Genomic DNA, 15,606 nt, shown 5'->3' on the forward strand with positions numbered 1-15,606 from the left:
TAAGAATGCCGGAGCACACGGACAACCCAATGCATAGATCGTATTAGGCAATAACACATTGACCACCAGATAACATTGACCGCCATAAAACATAAGGGGAGAAAAACATACATCCCCTCCAATATGCAGTAACATAAATAACATGTCCCCCATCTCCTGCAAGTCCAACAGTCTCATCAGCTTTCATAGACCCAATGGCGAGGGGAAAGCCATTCAAGCAGGCATCACCAAGGGGCATTAGGTGAAACAGACCTCCAGGCTTATAATAATGGACACCTTCAACTCTGCCGACGGGAGCCAAATTGCAGGTAGGAAAAAAGGCCAGTTAGTCCCATCAGATACCGTTCCCACTGCGAGGACTGAGAGCTGGGCGCATGGATCGTTCATCCCGAGGCTCCGGCCGCCGCAAACGTGCCCCCATTTCTCTTCTGGGTTGTAATGGAGGGGGAGGTAGAGTCCAATCCGGGACCGGAACCATCTCAGATTCCAGGAATCGGAAGGCATCCGGAAGATCTAATGCAATTTTAACGGCAAAGGTATGGCTAGCCTTTCGTAGGATTATATGAAAAGGGTAACCCCAACTATAAGAGGCACCTGCCCATTTGGTGGCTTCCAATAGAGGTTTAACAATGCGCCTCATATAGAGTGTTAGTCGAGACACATCCGGCATAATCAGGACGTCCGCTCCGTAGAAAGGAACTGATCCGCGGTCCCAAGCATTACGCAAAATGTTCTTCTTTTGCCTGTAGAAATGGACTCTACATATCACATCTCTAGGGCGGTCCAAATCCCTGATTTTAGGGCCCGCCGAGCGGTGCACCCTGTCCAATTCCAGGGGTGTCCCAGTTGCACGGTTCAACAGTTTATTAAAGATGGTGGACACCACCTCTTGCAGTTCCTCTGGAGGCACTGATTCAGGGATCCTCTGTAACTTAAGATTATTGCGCCGGCCTCTGTTTTCAATATCAACCACATGAAAGGCAAAGTCTTTCAGATGCAAGGCCTGATTACTCACGGTTGTGGAGAGCGTTGTCAGATCAGAGACTAAAGATCGGTTGTTGCTCTCTAGTCGGCTGACTTGTACATCCTGCGAGAATACAGACTGGGAAACCTCCAGCAATGCTTTGGCCTGTTTCTCCTCCAACTGTAGCATGTGTGCAGCCATGTTGGCCTGCGTGGGGAGAGCTCTCACCATCTCCCAGAGCCCAGTGAGGGTACGATTTACCTGTGTACCCAAATCTGACTGCCCCATGAAGGACACAACAGACAAGGGTGAGACCGGCTGAAGAGCTGCCGGAAAGTCCTGCGACAGCTCAGTCTGGACGCACCAGGCTGGAGCAGTGGAGACGCCATGACACCTTCAGACGAGCAGCCGTCGTTCTGCTGCTGAGATGATGCTGGCTGCAGGAAATGAACCAGGGATGGTTCACGAGTTGCTCTGGGTGTGCCGAACTTGGATTTGCCCCTTGGCATGACTCCTCGGGCAGGTAAGGGCTGGGTTATTGCCTTGGTACGCTGAATATGTCTGGAGCTCCGAAATAATGCTGCCTCACGCCGCGATGCCTAAGCCACGCCCCGTCAGTAACATTTATTCATAATGATAAAAGCATCATTTCATCCATCTTTTTTAAAATTATGATTTACATTATCCGCAGTAAAAGGACTTATGGGCAGTGGATGAGGGCCTAACAGGAATCTATCCGCAATTTTAAGCCATTAAAACTGCTGACAGCACTATATACGGAACGGAAGAGGAGTTGGATCGGTGATGCAACTTAGATAAACGAGAAATTCATATTTTAATGTTCCCAACGTCGCGATAGCAAGTGCCACACTGCTCTGAGTGACGGTTTCCTAGTTGGACGCTAGGTATTTTTCAACTTCTCTCCTCATCCTGCATATAGCGATGTCAGCAATGTTGAAGGCTCAAAATTGCTGACATATTCCCTTTAAATCAGTCAGTTTAGTTATGACTGATGACATCAGCCCCAAATTTCTCATCTCAGTCTGCCCTGCTGTCTTGAAACACTATTTTACACCATATCAATTATCTTGTTATAGGAAAATATTTTACAAAAATAAAGAGATAATCTCTCTTCTCTGACAACTCAGCCTTCAGTTGAAGACATGGGTAATGTGGGACTGACTGGTTGCTAAGGAATAGCTTCCTGACAACCCTATTAGAAAGCCTGCGGATGCATCCATAGCAACTAGAACGTCACTAATGAGCTGGATTAACACAGAGAGAAGGCAGCACATGACATTTTTTAGTTTGTAATCAGATTTTTCGCATTTCGCATTTCGCATTTCGCATTTTAGTAACCAGATTTTGCAGCCCCTATCTGCTATTGCAGCAGATAGGCGCTGCAATGTAGATTACAGTAACGTTTTTATTATTAAAAAACTAGCATTTTTGGCCAAGTTATGACCATTTTTGTAGTTATGCAAATGAGGCTTGCAAAAGTCCAAGTGGGTGTGTTTAAAAGTAAAAGTCCAAGTGGGCGTGTATTATGTGCGTACATCGGGGCGTTTTTAATACTTTCACTAGCTGGGCGTTCTGATGAGAAGTATCATCCACTTCTCTTCAGAACGCCCAGCTTCTGGCAGATCACGCTGTGACGTCACTCACAGGTCCTGCATCGTGTCAGACGAGCGAGGACACCGGCACCAGAGGCTACAGTTGATTCTGCAGCAGCATCAGCGTTTGCAGGTAAGTAGCTACATCGACTTACCTGCTAACGCCGATGCTGCTGCAGAATCAACTGAAGCCTCTGGTGCCGGTGTCCTCGCTCGTCTGACAGGATGCAGGAACTGTGAGTGACGTCACAGCGTGATCTCTCGAGAACACGGCTGTGTCTGCACTGCCAGAAGCTGGGCGTTCTGAAGAGAAGTGGATGATACTTCTCATCAGAACGCCCAGCTAGTGAAAGTATTAAAAACGCCCCGATGTACACACATAATACACATAATACACGCCCACTTGGACTTTTACTTTTAAACACACCCACTTGGACTTTTGCAAGCCTCATTTGCATAACTACAAAAATGGTCATAACTTGGCCAAAAATGCTCGTTTTTTAATAATATTACTGTAATCTACATTGCAGCGCCTATCTGCTGCAATAGCAGATAGGGGTTGCAAAATCTGGTGACAGAGCCTCTTTAAACTTCCCTTGTATATACATTTATTTTTTACTGAAGTATTCACTTATCTTAAATATTTGATAGGCAACCCATCGATACTGGTTGTTAACCCCTTAATGACCGCCGATACGTCTTTTTACGGCGGTCATTAGTGGGCTTTATTCTAGAGCGCCGCCAAACTACGTCGCTGCATTAGAATAAAGTAAACAGAGCAGGGAGCCGTGAAATCTCCCTGCTCTCAGCTGCCAGAAGCAGCTGAGGGCTCGGGGCGTCCCTGCTCTGCCGGGTGAGATCGATATTAGTATCGATCTCACCCGTTTAACCCTTCAGATGCGGTGCACAATAGCGAGCACCGCATCTGAATGGTTTTGGAGAGAGGGAGGGAGCTCCCTCTCATCTCACTGACACCCGGCGATAAAATCGCCGAGTGTCTGTGTCTTCTATGGCAGCCGGGGGTCTAATAAAGACCCCCAGGTCTGCCTGCAGCGAATGCCTGCTAGATCATGCCGCAGGCATGACCTAGCAGATGCCTGTCCGTTTTAAACGGACAGGCAGTAATACACTGCAATACAAAAGTATTGCAGTGTATTATAATAGCGATCGGAGGATAGTGAAGTCCCCTAGTGGGACTAGTAAAAAAGTAAAAAAAGTTTAATAAAGTTAATTAAAAAAAAAAGTGAAAAAAAAAAAATGAAAAACCCAGCTTTTCCCCTTACAAAATGCTTTACTATTAAAAAAAACTACAATAAAGCAAAAAAGTTACACATATTTGGTATCGCCGCGTCCGTAACGACCCCGACTATAAAGCTGTTACATTATTTAACCCGCACTGTGAACGCCGTAAAAAATAAAATAAAAAACAATGGAAAAATTGCTGTTTTCTGTTAATCCTGACTTAAAAAAAATGTGATAAAAAGTGATCAAAAAGTCGCATCTACTCTCAAATGGTACCAATAAAAACTGCAAGTCGTCCCGCAAAAAACAAGACCTTATACAGCTATGCCGACGCAAAAATAAAAAAGTTACAGCTCTTCGAATGTGACAATGGAAAAATCTAAAAAATGGCTTGGACATTAGGGCCCAGAATGCCAGCAGGGGGAAGGGGTTAAGTCCTGTTATTATTTTTATTATTATTATTATTATTATTATTATTATTATTATTATGGGATTATCTATGGAGAGGGTTAATAATGTTATATTTGAAGTGTTGCATTTACCAATACTATAGTGCCTTCTTCTTATTCTTATAATGTATTACATTTACTTATACATATTATACTAAGTAAATAGTCTAGTAAGAGGATCTGGTAAGTTCACATTGTCAGCAGAGGCACAGATATGAAACATTAGCATAGTAATTGTGGCAGCCTTCACGGCTTCTGCAATGACATTTACAAAGGATTTAGAGCATGGTGTATACATTGATCTACATCTTGAAGTGCTTATAAAGTTTACTTTTGCTGATCATGTACAAATAGCTCTCTGTAAACTAAATATCGTGTAGAGAGTTGATGAAAATTTACTTGAAATTAGCCCCGTGGTTACCACAAAATTCTGTAAATTTTTTTACAATGTCATGATTTCATTATTGTGAAGTATACGGCCTATGATATTTGAGATGCTGTGTGATTTTATTTATGCTGGGTCATCACACTCTCTGACTTCAACTAGTAAGATAAATAGCGAAGGAGTGATTAGGATCAAATATATTTTCAGCGGAGAAGCCTAGTTAAAATTTAATTTAAAGAAGATGCAAAAGCTCGACAACCCTTAACCTACCCTGGTTATTCTGCTGATTGATGCGGGTTCAGCTTTTTTTCCCTCATAGATCAGCTGATATTGCATGGGAAGCTGTGTATTACATGGTGTTCATTCACATGAATTGGTGACCATGTAATACATTACAATGTTGAGTCTGTCAGAGCGGGAGCCATTGGGGTAACCTTACCGCTCCTCTTCTCCCCGTCTCCTCATCGATCCAAAATGGCTCATACAGCGTAATGACGCCAGGCAGTATCAGGATGTTGTGCTGTGTCACATATAAGGCCCTGATGATGCTTAGTGAGTTCCATTACGTTGTACGAGCCGCACTGTAATGATTAGGTGACCCGGAGTGGAGAAGAGGAGCAGTGAAGTATGTGTTTTTTTAATATTATGAGCGACGTGGGGAGAATGTGTGGCGCACGGCCCGGCTGAAAGATGCAACACTTATTAAAAACCTTTCACCTCTTAATAAATGTGTCAAAAGTTAGTCCAATTTTTGTTTCTATTAAGACTAGCGTATGAAATGGTAGTCTTAATAAATTGCCGCTATACTCTCTAGAGGCTCTCTGGTCTTGCTTATAGAGCTTCATAGGCTCATAGGTACCCAGTGGGAGACCCCTCTCTATGATGTTCATATCACCTAATTTAGGGATATATAAAAAAAAAATATTCTAGGAGGGACAAACTCTTTAACCCCTTAATGACCAGGCCTGAAAAGGCCTTAATGGCCAGCTACACTTTTCTGTTTTCACCTCTCTGCCTCTCAGCAGCCATAACTTTTTATTTTCTTATTGACGTGGCCGTATGAGGCCATGTTTTATGAGGGAGAAATTATATTATTTTTTTTTGCATTTTGGGGGGGTATAAAAAAAATATTTTTACGGTGTGAATATAGGAAAAAGCGATTCTCTGCATTATTTTTCTTGTTTATTTTTTATCCCATTCACATTTCATTCTAAATAAGCTGTTAGATTGATTCTTCAGGTTATTACAGTCGTTTAGATACCTAATATGTGTAGGTTTTTTGTTTTTATTTAATGTAAGGGCAATAAAATATATTTTACGCAAAATGTTACTTTTTTTGGGGGGCATTTTTTCTTTATTTATTTATTTTCTTGTTACTTTTTTTAATCCCATCAAGGCATAACTTTATTTATACCATTATTTTTTACTTAGAATGTATTAGCATACTCCTGTATGCTAATACATTATACCGTGTCACAGGGCCGGCGTCAGCACCCGGCAAACCTGGGCAAGTGCCGCGGCCCATTCCACTTGGGGGGCCCACTCGGCCGCCAGGTGCTGACACTGCCGTCGTTAAGGTATCACTGTCCATATATGGACAGTGATGTAAGAAGGGGAGGAGTCCCAGGCAGAGCGCTAGCGGCTTTTCTCCGGCACTCCGTCTCTGGGAAAGCCCCTGACATCGCTGTCCATATATGGACAGTGACTATGGACAGCGATGCCAGGAGAAGAGCAGTGTCCCAGCCTGACCATGCTGGTCCTGCGTAAGTAAGTAATTATGTATTATTTTTCTATTAGGTACGTATGGGGGCATTATACTAGGTATGGGAGGGGGGGTCCTATTGTAGCTGCTGAGGGGGCATTATACTGTATGGGGGCATTATACTGTATGGGACAGCTGTAAGGGGCATTATACTGTATGTGGCAGCTATGGAGGGCATTATACTGTATGGGGACATTACTATATGGGACAGCTATGGGGGGCATTATACTGTATGGGGCAGCTATGGGGGACATTATACTGTATGGGGGCATTATACTGTATGGTGCAGCTATGGGGGTATTATACTGTATGGTTCAGCTATAGGGGGCATTAAACTGTATGGTGCAGCTATGGGGGCATTATATGGTGTGGGGCAGCTATGGGGGGCATTATATGGTATGGGGCAGCTATGGGGGGCATTATACTGTATGGTGCAGCTATAGGGGGCATTATACTGTATGGTGCAGCTATGGGGGCATTATACTGTATGGTGCAGCTATGGGGTGTATTCTACTGTATGGTTCAGCTATGAGGGGCATTAAACTGTATGGCGCAGCTATGGGGGGCATTATATGGTGTGGGGCAGCTATGGGGGCATTATATGGTATGGGGCAGCTATGGGGGCATTATACTGTATGGTGCAGCTATGGGGGGCATTATACTGTATGGTGCAGCTATGGGGGGCATTATACTGTATAGTGCAATTATGGGGACATTATATGGTATGGGGCAGCTATGGGGGGCATTATACTGTGTGGGGCAGTTCCAGAGAGCATTATACTGTGGTGGTCTGCTATAGGGGGGCATTATACTGTGTGGGGGGCAGCTATGGGGGCATTATACTGTGTGGGGGGCAGCTATGGGGAGCATTATACTGTGGGGGGCAGCTATAGGGTGGCATTATACTGTGTGGGGGCAGCTATGGGGGCATTATACTGTGTGGGGGGCAGCTATGGGGAGCATTATACTATGGGGGGCAGCTATGGGGAGCATTAAACTGTGGTGGTCAGCTATGGGGGGCATTATACTGTAGTTGTCAGCTATGGGGGTGTTATACTATATGGGGGGCATTATACTGTATGGTGCAGCTATAGGGGGCATTATACTGTATGGTGCAGCTATGAGGGGTATTATACTGTATGGTGCAGCTATGGGGGGCATTACATGGTGTGGGCAGCTATGGGGGCATTATACTTTATGGTGCAGATATGGGGGGCATTATACTGTATGGTGCAGCTATGGGGGGCATTATACTGTATGGTGCAGTTATGGGAGCATTATACTGTGGTGGTCTGCTATGTGGGGGCATTATACTGTGTGGGGGCAGCTATGGGGGCATTATACTGTGTGGGGGGCAGCTATAGGAAACATTATACTGTAGTGGTCAGCTATGGGGGGCATTATAATGTAGTGGTCAGCTATTGGGGCATTATACTGTGTGGAGGGCAGCTTTGGGGGGCATTATACTGTGGGGACATTCATGGGGTCTGTCAGGCAAGGCAGCTGGACATAGGCATGCATGGGGGTCTGGTGGTGTTGGGAAGGGGTAGGGGGGCCTAAGCTGAATTCTTGCACCAGGGCCCATGAGCCTTTAGCTACGCTACTCCCAGGCAGAGTGCTAGTAGTGTTCTGCCCAGGACTATGGATCTGGGGTTGCCCTTGACAACACTGTCCATATATAGACAGTGACTTCAGGAGCTGTGTGGCACTACCTGGGAGGAGGGGGCTGTGTGGCACTACCTGGGGGGGGCTGTGTGGCACTATCTACAGAGAACACTCAAGTTATGGAGGTACAAACTGGGGGCCTAACCTCCATATATCGGGGCATTAACAGAGTCTAACGTCTATATGGGGGCAGAAAGTGATAATTTTTGCCATTTTAACGCTGCCGTGAGTTCCCCCGCAAAGGGGCCCACTAAGTCTGTGTCGCCCATGGGCCCACATAAATCAGGAGCCGGCCCTGCTGTGTCCCTTTTACACAGGCTGCTGTTAGGGCAGCACATACTGTGCCCTAACAGTAGGCAAACTGAACAGACAGCACTGGGGTCTTTTGTTGGTCCCCAGGGCTGACCGGGTTCCAGATGACGCGGGTTCCCGATGACGTGGTGTTTAAAATATTAAATAGCTGGGGTCAGAATGTTTTCCGACCCCAGCTGTATTTAGCAGGCTTCTCTAAAAGCAGGAGCTGTAAGTTAGCGCTCCGGCTTAGAGGATGAGCACTCACAGTGCAAATGTCATCCATAAAAGTTAACTTATTACAATTTGAATAAATTCAGGTATCATTTTTGACAACCTCAAGTAGCCTGCCACAAATCTGACAACCAGTACTAACATTTACATTTAATTTCTCCTATAACTTTTTTTTTTAATTCTAAATTAGATTTTTTGTTTAACAATCAAGATTATCCAATATTACAGCTCCTGTCTTATTTCATAAGAGCAGATTAAAGGAACTTTACTAAAACTAGTTTATCATGGTACAAGGTGTTCAAGACCTGTTGGGAAAAATAGGAATGATAATTCATTTTCAGTTTGGCTTCACTAACAGACTGAGTATTGGGGTGTATTAACTGTCTGTAAAGTTATTTTCAGTTCATCCTAACCGTGTGAGCTTCTGCACATGTTGAAAGATGTCTGACAAATAATTGGACATTTCTCTATGGACATCATTCATTCTGACAACCACAACAGATGTTCTTACTATCTATAGTTCCACTCCATGTATGTTCAGAGGAACATGTGCTATTATGCAAGAAGGGCTTGACTTTAGCCACTGACAGTAGAGAGATTGAAGTACTTAAATTTATTGCAGGTAAAGCATAAAGAAGATGCACCAGTTCACTGCAGGGTGACATTTACCCCCTGCCAATCTCAACTTGATAGCTGATGCCACTGATGCGCTTTGTGTTCATTTAACCTATGAAAACCGGCTTCTCAGTGATAAAAAAATATATATATGCTTCAACCAAACAAAAATCATTAAACTTTAGGTAAAACACATGTGATTTTTTTGTTAAAAGTGACTGTAAAAATATATATAAGTGGCATAGTCTTTTCGCTAAACAAGAAACGCATACTAAGAAAATTTTTATTGAAGTGATTACTTATGATCACAAAAAGTTATTTTTATTTTGTTATTCTTGTTTTAATAAAACCATCAGGTATTTCTCTACTTCTCTTCTAAAAGTCTTGAGATTTGTTATGTGCTATGGTGCAGTGAAGCACATGGGCAGATGCCGTAACATATTTATAAAAGGCAAGCTGCTCACAATGATGATCTATAGATAATGAGCCATGACACGTCTGGAGTTGATGAAGCATAAGCTCATAGCAATAGAACACAAGAAAGTCCAAATTTTGTCCTAAAAATATCTTTCTATGCTAAGCACAGCAGCAAACACATCCTAGTGAAAGCAATTCAGTGGTAGAAGAGAAAGATAATTATTAGTTGTAAGCAAATTTAATGCACTGTAATTTCTTTTTTTTTTTGATGACTTTAAATTAAAATTAATTTTGGGAGTTTAATATGAAAACACTGCATCTTTGAACAGTTGGTTAGAGTGGTTATTTAGGTTTTAAAAATGAATGGCTATTCTTAGAATAGGCCATCAATATTAGATCTGTGGGGGTTCGACTCTCGGCACTGATGCCAATCAGCTGTTTAAAGGGGCCAAGAGTTGGGCCGAGAGTCGGGCGCCCACCAATCTTATATTGATGGCCTATCCTAAGGATAGGCCATGAATTTAAAAAAACTTGGATAACCTCTTTAAAAGGTTTGTCAGATTTAGAAAACCTACTGTATTTTCAAATATCTTATTATGTATTAGGAAATAGAGGTGGGTCTTTCGATCAGGACTCGAATCTATAAGCCAGAACAGAGTGTTTACAAACAGCTTTTCTTGCATTTTCTATTAATTTGCACAGAAATGGATAAACTTTAGGGTTAACACTCCTTTAAGAGTAGACATAAGAAAGACACACCACACAGTCTTTTACTACCACAATATCAAAACATATATGGGCTGTTTAATTTCTGCAAGAGGAAATAGTTTAAGGGTAGTCTGGATTGCAAGCAACATCAGGGCAGATTTACTACTGTGTCTGTGTCTAAAATGTGTTCAAAAATGTGCAAAATTTTGGTTACAATTGGTGCAGTTTTGATTTTGCACCTAACTAGACACTTTTTAAAATGTCTTGAAAAGGGGGACATGTCTTATTGTGGAAAACGCGTTGCTTGTTGAAAAGAGAGTGCATCATAAAATGTACCAATGGGCACAAAAAAAAAGGCCACAAAATTCTGGCGGAAAATAAGCCAAATCAAAAGTGATATAAGGAAGAGAAAAGTGTCTAACAGCTCATGCAAGATGCGCCAAAATTATCATACAGCCTGCACCACTGTAATACATTAAGCGCATTTTGTGACTGCCTGGTCTAAGTTTTCGCTGTCTAACTATTAGACCTCATTAGTAAATGTTGGACAGTATCTCCCCTCATGACAACTTCATTCATTACAGTGCGTTTTTATTTTATCAAAAAACATTACATTTTGTGACCATTTGGCAGCATCAAATAATAATAACAATGTTATAAAAAAATACTTTCATACATTTATGTTTGATTGTGAAATATGTACAGATGAAGCCATCTTTATCTTGACTTTTACCGCAAGAAACTTTAACGTGACTATTTCAATGTTTTTTTGTGTGGTATCACACTGCAGCAAGTTATCTGAATCAATATAAACTTGGCTACATCTGTATCAGCTAATAATGTACCTGACAGATTTTATCTCCAGACCATGAGTTCTTTGTCTCTATTTAATTATCTAACTGTAGCCAGTCTGATAGACAGAATTTCATTTTCTACAAATATCCTTTAGTGAATGTCTCTTTAATATCGATAAGAAAGGCTGATATTAGAGCTTATATCCGTTTAATTCACAAAATTTAATAAAGAGAAAATAAAGTTAAAAAAATACAACAACAGTCATCTGCACCAGGCATTGGATGACCAAGGTTTGTGTGATATTAAAGAGAGCCTGGCAGATGCTCTTGAGATCTGACATTAGATTGTAGACTCCAGCAAGAAAAATCACTCTTATGTATTATGCACACTGGCCAGCATAAATATATTCTAAATGTTATCTATAATCTCCCCCACCAATATTATATTCTAATTTTATATGTGTACTATCTATAGTTGTGTTTGCCATTTTAGGTGTTAGCAGAATATTGCAGTCTTATGGCGGACATTTGTATCTGCCAAACTTCATGCCAGCAAGACAAAGTAGACCAACAGAAGGGGGTAGCAATTTATCACTGCTTCACTGACCAATCCTTTTTCTTCTAATATGGAGTACAGTAAAAAATAGTGTAGTACCGTGTTAGCCAGAGACAATATGAAATGTTAAATACTTTTGTGTCAAAAAAGACAAAAGTATAGTAGGTATGATACCTTTATTGGCTAACCATAAAAGTTCTATATGTGGCTTTCAGAGCACAGAGGCCCCTTCTTCAGGCAGTTTACAAATGAATGACTTAGAAAAAAGCACAACATTTAGATGTTACACAAAGACAATTAGTACATGAGGTGATACATCATTAAGATAAGCCGGGGCAATAAAACTGAGGTTATAGGGGTGATGACTTAGGAGTTAAGGCATCTGGAGTCAGTCTGATGGGGGATGTGACATGTGTCCATGTAGTGGCTCATAAATCCAGGTGTTAGATTCAGGCCTTGTGTCAATGACTGGAATTTTATCATCATCTTGAATTCCCAAATTTTTCTTTCTCTGTTGTTTTTAAAATGACCCTTCAGAATGAGTACCTTTAAATCTGCCAAACTGTGATCAGGTCCTGAGAAATGGTTTCCCACGGGTGTATCCACCTCCTGTTTTATTGAATGTCTGTGAAGATTCTTCCTGGTTTGTAGTTTTTGTATGGCTTCACCAATGTAGATTCCTTTATTTATGCACCCTGTACACAGGATCATATACACTACATTGGAGGATGTACAGGAGAACGTGCCAGTGATTTTATAGTCCTGCTGCGTGTTTGGTATCTGGATGGTGTTTGATGACCAGATGTTGGTACAGGTCTTGCATTTTCTACTGTTGCAAGGAAAAGTGCCAGTCTCTGATGGTGGTGAGAGGGCACTTCTGACCAGGAGATTCCTTAGGTTTGGTGGCTGTTTGTAGGCAAGGAGTGGTAAATCTGGGAATATTTCCTTCAGTTTATTGTCTTTGTTAAATATGGGTTGGGTCTTCTAATATGGAAGAGTTTTGTAAAAAGGATAGCTATAGAGATCCATCACAAATACTAACACCAAAACAATACTAACTAATACATACTAATGTTATGTCAGTATCTTTCTATGCTGTTCCAATGAGTGAACAAATACTAACCATTGTAGAGATCACCTATAGATTCGGTATGAATCCTGCATTTCAGGTTCAATGTTCACATCAAATTCTAAATATCACGTCTCCACTGTAATATAATCAAGTCCTAAAACCAAATATGGCCAAATATTCATTTTCATGTGTGTCCTACCTATTCTAAGTCTTTGTATTCAGTGTCTGCTCTATTGAGTAAAATGAACTAGACAGTTCTCACTCCTTATATCTCAATAGATATTGTTCTGTATGTTTGGTCAAACTAAAAGTGCATGTTAAAAGATGGAACCAAGGGATTATTAGCAATTCAAGACATACAGTATCTTAGGTATCAATTATGTTATGTTCATACTAACCTCTGAGTAAATATCCACAACTGAAGTCCACTATCTAATCTGTGTAATTAATATATTTTTATAGGTGTTGAAGCTCGTTTTTTCAGATACAGAGCACTAAATCTTCTTTATACAGGTTAAATTATAGAATTCCTATACCTTGCTGTGACTGGTAGGGGTAGCTTAAGAGCTAAGTGAATACAACTTGGTATGCAGTAAGCTACTAAGCTCCCCCTAGTGGCAGATGCAGACATACAGGTGTTTATCATTTAACTCTATGGCTGTGTGAAACAAAACTCTCTGAGAGCACTATATCCAAAGATTGAATAAATCTCAGAATTTTTGAGTTCTGGTGGACATGCATGCTCAGTCAATCTCCCCACAGCCAGTTTTTTTTACATAGTGATTCTTAGTTCACTACAGAGAAGCCAATATAAATAGCTTTCTTTCCTGCTTGTCAGGGAAGGAGCAAAGCCTCTGCAGCAGCATGGTAGTATAACTGAGGACACTCCTTTTCAGCTTGTTAGGATTGTAAAACTCTGCATTCTGACAGCAGACATTGTCCCTGCACATGCCTATTTAGTCTTCATTGTTTTATTTCATCTTCTTTTTATTGGTTTCTAAGGAAGTGCATATTGTGGTGTCGCACAGTATACATCTTTACTACTCTGGATCCCATGTTACTTATTTGCAGGGATGTTAAGGGACTATATTGTCAGCAGGGGAACGGAGAATGATTCCGCTCAGAGCCGCTCTTACAGAAGCACAGATTATTAGCAGCACAAAGAAGGATACAGGAAAACAAGGAAGATAAGAATGGCGTTTTATATTCGAGAAACAATGCAAATTATTATAAAACAGCTACAGATGTAGCCATCTTTAACTTGATTCTGATAACTTGCTGCAGCGTGATATCACACAACAAAAGCCATTGAAAAGTCATTGAAAAAGTCAAGATAAGGGTATGTGCACACGATGAGAGGCCTTTACGACTGAAAAGACAGACTGTTTTCAGGAGAAAACAGCTGCCTCGTTTCAGACGTAATTGCTCCTCCTCGCATTTTGCGAGGTTTCTCTGACAGCCGTAAATTTTGAGCTGTGCTTCATTGAGTTCAATGAAGAATGGCTCAAATTACGTCTGAAAGAAGTGTCCTGCACTTCTTTTGACGAGGCTGTATTTTTACGCGTCGTTGTTTGACAGCTGTCAAACTACGACGCGTAAATGACAGGTTGTCTGCACAGTACGTCGGCAAACCCATTCAAATGAATGGGCAGATGTTTGCCGACGTATTGTAGCCCTATTTTCAGACGTAAAACGAGGCATAATACGCCTCGTTTACGTCTGAAAATAGGTCATGTGAACCCAGCCTAAGAGATCTAGCCATTGTTTATTTAATGCGTTAGAAGTCAAGATAAAGACGGCTACATCTGTGTTAACAGCATTTCTGGACTTTTGCTATAAAAAGGATTCATGGAATAACCCTTTTAAGTAGTCATAAGCAATGCTATAATTATCTCAATAAGACTGGTAAAACATTTTGTGTAGGAGAAAAAACAAAATCAGTGTCTAGGTAAGAATAAGAGACCAGTAGATAGGTTAAGTTGTAAGCAAGTTCTTGAAGGCATGGCTACATCTTTTTTCCTTATACCTTTTTAAAAAAAATCCGTTTAGATTTGTGTTAGATAGAAGAGAGTATGTAAGTAATCAGTAAGTAGTTGTGTAACTAATGCTTTGTAAAGCTGTCTGCAAATAGCTTTGTCTGTTTCTGTATCACAAGATGGTCAGATTAGGCTCATTCACACTTTGGAACCAATTTGTTCTGTATACTTTAATGGGAAGCCGTATTGCATCTTTTTGATCTCTTCCAAAATGTGTTGCCCGTGATTTTCTTCATTACTCTATCAGGCACCTGTTTGATGTTTTCCTCCTGCAGTGTAATTTAAGACTAGGCTATTCTCCAAACAAGCCAGAGATGAAAATGAGATTCCATTATCTTTTTTTTAACATATTATATTCGACTCTAATCAGAGCCACCAGCCAAGTTAACAAGTAGTCTGTGTTAGTTGGCACGTAATATTTTTCTTCAAACTAAGGTCCTGTTGTCCTTGATCCCTTTCTAAATATATTCTGCATAAAATCTGCCTGTCTTAATATACTGTCTCAAAGTGGAAGTATAAAATTAATTTGAGAATTGTGTGTAATTTTTATAATGTTGGCATTTATTAAATCTATGTATAAGGGACAAAGTGAATACATTACAAGATCATTTGACAGGAAAGATGTCTCAGACTAATGTTAGTGATGAGAATAATGTGAATAGTATTGAATAATATACAGTGGATTACACTAATAACTTGCATTTTCTTTTCAGGTCTAATTAATGTGGAGAGCAGTTCACTGAATTCAGTATCCGAAGCGACATAATCAAAGTTCCGGTGTAAGTATTATCAATGCTTTTGTA

At 41.0% G+C, this 15,606-nt stretch overlaps 1 protein-coding gene across 2 annotated transcripts in view; it reads left to right on the plus strand.

Annotated features, from left to right (window-relative positions):
- Nucleotides 1–15,606, plus strand: part of SYT1 (synaptotagmin 1) — a 514,105-nt gene that overhangs the window by 107,484 nt on the left and 391,015 nt on the right. For both annotated transcript variants that reach the window (XM_075857001.1, XM_075857002.1), the window contains exon 3: nt 15,517–15,582. The gene's annotated coding sequence lies outside the window, so the exon portion shown is untranslated. The remainder of the gene's footprint in view (nt 1–15,516; nt 15,583–15,606) is intronic.

This window comes from Rhinoderma darwinii, chromosome 3 (genome assembly GCF_050947455.1).
Source record: "Rhinoderma darwinii isolate aRhiDar2 chromosome 3, aRhiDar2.hap1, whole genome shotgun sequence".
Classification (NCBI taxonomy): domain Eukaryota; kingdom Metazoa; phylum Chordata; class Amphibia; order Anura; family Rhinodermatidae; genus Rhinoderma; species Rhinoderma darwinii.